This window comes from Callithrix jacchus, chromosome 9, assembly GCF_049354715.1.
Source record: "Callithrix jacchus isolate 240 chromosome 9, calJac240_pri, whole genome shotgun sequence".
Lineage (NCBI taxonomy): Eukaryota > Metazoa > Chordata > Mammalia > Primates > Cebidae > Callithrix > Callithrix jacchus.
Window position 1 is genome coordinate 118,811,554 of NC_133510.1, and position 6,374 is coordinate 118,817,927.

The window sequence follows — 6,374 nt, forward strand, 5'->3', positions numbered from 1 at the left end:
GTGGGTGGGAGGGAGGCACACCATGAGCAAAGGCATAGGTGGGAGTGAGCAGACAAGATTCGTGGTATTATAAGGTGTGCCTTACTGGGAGAAAACTATCCCACATCAGGGGGATTTGAAGCCACATTCAACCACTATGGAGACCCTTCTTTCAAGCTTTAGGCTAAAAAGATATTCCAAGAAGCCTAAATGATAGAAATTGAAGAGATTTATAGACATAAAATATTAGCAATAGCAACGACAATTGTGACCCAGCAGCTCTTCATACCCTGGTCCTCGTGGGTTTTGTTTTGTTTTGTTCCTGAGGGCGGACTACAGTCCCCAGCTAGAGGAGCCACTGGGCATGCGCTAAGCTCCAGGCTTTGTGCTAACTTGATTCCTCAACAGTCTTCTGAGGCACTGTCTGTTCGTACATTCATTTTCACAGAGGCAGAAACCAAGACATAGAGAAGTTCAGTAACGAGCCCATAGTCACACAGCTGGACCATGGCAGGAATCTGGACCAAGCTCACTGCTACCACTTCTTAGCAATGTCACTGCCTTTCCCTCCCAGCCCCTTTGTTGCTGGTGTGTGAAGGGAGTCATGGAAATCCCCACAGTTCTAGAATGTGCTCCTTCCTTTGCACCCTTCTGTGTCTCTGTGGCTCATGTTATCATGGGGGCTAGGTGATGACATTCTGTTTACCTGGCTACAGCTCAGTCCTTGTGTGGAAATTTCCATGCTGGAGGAGTTTCTCTGATAAGATGGGAGAGGGTTCAGGGGACACTGCAGCATTCCCAGGGGTACAGAAGGCACCCAAATGCCTGTTCAGGCCTCCAAATGCCCTTTCCTGAACCATCATTCCCAGAATAAAATCCAGACTTGTCACTATGGCCCAAGGTCCCCCGTGGCCTGACTCTCACCCACTCCCCCACCCCATCTCACATGATGCTGCCCCTCGCCTTCAAGTTTCAACCATTCTTTCCTGCCCCTCTTTTCTCCAGCATTCCATGTGGCATACCACCACAGCATGTTTGCACAAGCCCTTCCCTCTGAAAGGTCATCCCCAAAGGTAACTCCTGTGCATCTTCCAGATCGTACCTAACTTCATTTCCTCAAGAAAGCCTTTGCTGATGCCACCCCAAAACTGTATTCATCCTTGAGAATCTAGACTCGTGAGAATCATCTCCTATTCCCTCCTCTACCCTCTAGGATTTTTTCCTCCTTCCCTATTACACACACACACACACACACACACACACACACACATCCCTGGTCTAAGCTAATCATATTGCCCATTTCCTGGATAACATGATTGGTTCATAGATCAAATTTAACCCAAATCAGGCCAATGAAGCTCAAATTTCTCTTTTCCTTTGAACACGAGGCTGAGAGGGTGTGAGGTCTGGAGCCCTTGCAGCCATTTTGCAATTATGAGGAAGGATTCATCTCTCTTCCTATAAAATATATATATTTTTATGTTTTTATATATATATTCCTATAAAATATATATATATATTCCTATAAAATATATATATATATTCCTATAAAATATATATATATATTCCTATAAAATATATATATATATTAGAGACAGGGTCTCGCTCTGTCACCTGGCTGGAATGCAGTGGGGTGATCATGGCTCACTGTAGCTTCCAACTCCTGGGCTCAAGTGACCCTTCTACTTCAGCCTCCTGTGTAGCGACAACTACAGGCATGTGTCACCATGTGTGGCTAATTTTATTGGCCTGTATAAAAGCTGCAGAATTGCAGGTGCTTCCTGCTGATGACGACACTTTTTATTAGCCATGTGTGGTGACACATGCCCGTAGTGGGGATTTTCACGTTTAATTCCTCACTTATCAAGCTCCATCTGCTGGACCTATGAACCCAGCTGATGGGAGGTCAGGCTGTGTTGCCCAGGCTGGTCTCAAACTCCTGGGCTGAAGCAATCCTCCCACCTCGCCTCCCAAAGTGCTGGAATTACAGGAGTGAGTCATCATGCCCAGACCCCCATTCCTATTCTTGAGCCCCTGAAGGTGGCTCAGTCAGGGGCTCCCCAGGAAGCAGCATTCTCTTTTCTCAGCAGCCCAACCCAAGACTGTCACTACCTGCCTGGAGATTATTCAGTTAAGACTCACACCTTCACCTTTGCTCTGAGGTCTTAGTAAGCAGAACGTACCTGCAATTCTGCAGCTTTTATACGTGCATTTTATCTCCTGTTGGCAGGGTTCACTGCTCCAGCAGATGGAGCTTGATAAGTGAGGAATTAGATATGGGAAGCCTCACTTGGCTGGGGGAACAGAGGGAGGATCTAACTGCATGTGTTCCCACCTGTCCTCTTTGCCTCTGTTTCTCAAAACTGCATATCTTCATTTTTCCATATATGTGATGTTCGTGAAAATTCAAATATAAAGAAAATAAAAATGTCCATGCACTCCCATCTACCACACATATCCATAGTTACCAGTTTGATGTATTCGTCCAGCCTTTTAAAGACACCTTTTAGATAAACTAGATTATACTATGCATATTTTGTTAACTAAATTATTCACTTGAGTCTAAAACAAGCATGTCTCCATAGCAGTATAAAAGTATTGAGGTCATTTTTCTGAACAGTTACTCACTTATTCTACTGTTTTGATATACCACAATTTATTTACCCCATTTCCAGTAACAGACATTAAAGTTGTCTTCAGTATTTCAGTATTATAAACAACACAGCAGTGAACATCTTTGCCCATACATCCTTGCACGCCTGTCCTCGGTTTTCTTTATTTTTTGTTTTGGAGTCCATTCCTGGAAGCATTACTGTAAGGTCAAATGAGGCTCACATGTTTAAGACTTTTGATGCACATTGCCCAGTCCTCTAAATCGAATTCTCAATTTATTGCCCTACCAGCAGTTTGTAAAAATGCCAGTTATTCCATATCCTTTGTCTTTAAATAAGGATGCAGCAGAGACGCTTTTATTTGTACCTTTTGCTCTGAGGTCTTAGTACAAAAAATAGTACGAAAGTTCCAGTGTACTCTTCATCTACCTTTCCCTGGTGTTGACATCACCATAGCACGATTATCAAAACGAGGAAAGTAAGAGTGGTACAGGACTATCAATTAATCTGCACAGTGTATTTGGAATTTTCACTCATTTTTTTCTCTATTGCAGGATCCAGTTCAGAATCCCATCTGACATTTAGTTAACATGTTTCTTAATCCCCTCCAGTATGTAACAATTGCACTTTCCTTCTTTGCCTTTTTACGGCACTTTAAAAGAGGACTGCCCAGTTAGGTGGCAGAATAGTCGTCACTTTGGATTTGTTGACTTTTCTCATGATTAGGGTCATGCATTGTGGGCAAGGACACCACAGAAATGACGTGTCCTTCTCAGTGCATTGTGTCCAGAGGCTCCAGATGTTACAATGTCTAATTATTGGTGATGCTAACTTTGATTACTTTGTGTCATTTGCCAGGTTTCTCCACCATAAGTTACTATTTATCCCTTTGTACTTAATACATATCTTGGGGGAAGATAGTATAGTCGGGATCATGCAAATATCCTATTTATCCTTCAACTTTGGCCCATTGGTCTCAGTATCCATCCACAGGTCTTGTCAGATGCAACATCTTTTAAAAATTGGACCAATAAAATTGAAAACATGGATAAAGCCTGCCAGATTAACCTAAGCAGTAGATAGTGAGGGAGTAGATTAATTACTAGCAGACTAGGCACAAGCATGGACACCCACCCTGCAAGACATTATTTCCTTTATGGCGAGCACAGCAATGACCTACCCCAGCTGTGAGGTTTCCCATTCTGGGGCCAGTAACATGGCCGTCTAGCAGGAATACATGGGAAAGGGCTGGCAAACCAAAGCACTCACTATCTTTCTTTTTCTTTCCTTTTTATTTGCCTCTCTTTCCCTTTTTATTTTTCTTGTTATCTCTGTTTCCTTTTCCTTTTTTCTCTCATTCCTTTCCTTTTTTCCTTCCTTTTTTCTTTTTGCCTTTCCTTCCTCTCTCCTTCACATCCTTCCTTCTTTCCTTTTTCTTTCTGTGGTTTTCAACATTTACTGCACACCTTTCTTGTACCAAACCTATATTAGGCATCAAATAAAGCATGGCTACAACCCACTAGGCACAATGGTTCATGCCTGTAGTCCCAGCAATTTGGGAAGCCGAAGCAGGAGGATCGCTTGACTTCAGAGGTTCACAGCTTGGACAATATAGCAAGACCCTGTCTCTACAAAAACAAAACTTAAAAAAAAATAATCAGGCATGCTGGTGCACACCTGTAGTCCTAGCTGCTTGGGAGGCTGAGGCCAGAGGATCACTTGAGCCCAAGAGCTTGAAGTTGCAGTGAGCTATGATTGTCCAGCCTGAGAAACAAAGTGACACCCAACTCTACAGAAAAGAAAATGGTCACGATATATTTCACCAAGGATAGAAAAAGAATACTAATGGAGCACGCAATGATATGAGAGCAGGAAAATGACAGCTGAGAGGTTCTGGAGCACTTCTTGTTTATGCTGGAGCCCTAAGAACTGTCACCTGCACATTTTGATGGTATTTCCAACCAGTGCAATAGTTTTACTATACAGCCACACTACACACATGCTTAGTTTATAAATGATATATCTGTGTAAATCCACAATTAATTATTCAAAGCTCTTGGGGCCAGAGTTCTTCAGAAATGGGAATTGTTTTGGATTTTAGGAGAAGCTGGTGTGTATATCGAATACTAGTTAACATCCCCGTGGGGATATGGACTAGCACTCTAAACAAACACAGAAAAAGGGATAAATGTGATCAGTTACACTAAAGGGAATAAATACTCTCAATGGCCTCATATCTACTCGGTTCAGGTATTGCCAAATATGGGTACCTCAAACTTACAACAAAAACGTAAAGAACTCTCCACGATGTATGGACTTTAGGTTCATAGACAGTGGATTGTAGGCTTGTGCTTCTATTATTAGTTAATGTCCCTACGTACACTATGTACTGTGGGTAAGATTTATGTTTAGGAATTGTGGATATAAACCCACATTTCAAATGGCCTTCCTGATAATTTTTAAGACTTTGGCCAGGCCTTAAACTAGAAATTCGAGACCTGTCAGTTCTGCCGTGTTCTTACTTGTTTGCATTTATACATCTTCCTGTTTTTATTTCCTCTTTGTAGCTATGTCCTTGTTTGTTTGCAGTGATGCCTTTCTGACATGACATTCAATACTCCTCAGTTATGTTGCAGGCATCTTTTCAAGTCATGATGCCATAGGTTGTTTAGCTGTGAACGGTAAATGCATATCAGCACCAATCAGCTGACCTTAGCTCCGGAGGTGACAAGCAGCTGAGGAAACACTTTAGAGATGTGACCGACCCTGCCATCTCCAACTCTCCTTCCCAAGCCAGGCGAGTAGGCAGAGCTTGCAAGGAGGGAGCTCAGCAGGCTCATGTTCAAATTCTGGCTCCACTGCTTGTTAGCAATGTGATCATGGGGAGTTGACTTCACCCTCTGTGCCTCAGTTTTACCATCTGTGAAATGGGAATATCAGGAGTACCCACCTTAGAGGTTTGTTGTTAGAACTCAGTGAGACCATGACCATAACACCTGGCAAAGAATAAGTACTCAATGTACAATAGCAGTCACTATGACTGTCATACACTTTTTCCAGTTGTTGTTTCTGGCTGCTTTTGAGAAATTCCTCCTCCACCTTTAGTGTCTTCTCAAGTCATGTTAAGGGCTACCCAGCAAAACCCACTTGATTTACAGAAGAGCAAATGGAAGTTCCAAGAAGGTGAGTCGTTATGGAGAAATGGCAGACGGGGAAGATGATGTCTTGGTTTCCACGCCATTATTGTTTCCACTGATCAATTCTGAATATCAGGAAAATTCAATCAGAACACTTCATAGATTGTACTCTCCATCTGCCTTAGTCAGAACTGTTTTTGTGGAAGTAACAGAAGTCCAACTCAAACTGGCTTAAGCAAAAAAAGGGGGACTTATTAGCTCAATTAACTGAAAAATCTAGGAGCAGACAAGATTCAGGCACGGCTGGATCCACGGGCTCAGGTGAAATCATTAGATCATGATACCTCCCTCCATTGCTCCCTTATCTTCGCGCTCTGTTTTTATTCATCCCCAAGAAAATTCTCCCTGCACCTCTTATAGTAGCTCTAGCCTTATGACCTCTTGGATCCAACTCTTCGAAAGAGGAACAATTCCACAAGTCCTGGAACGGAATCTCAGGAGCCTGGGATGATAAGCTATGACTGGCCCTATAGAGCAGCACTTACAGCAAAGATGTAGTCATGTAGATAAGGAAGCATGGCCCCAGTGCTGTGTTCAAGGCCTAGAACCTCAGGGCTTTTTTATGTGGCTTCTGAGTTACATAATT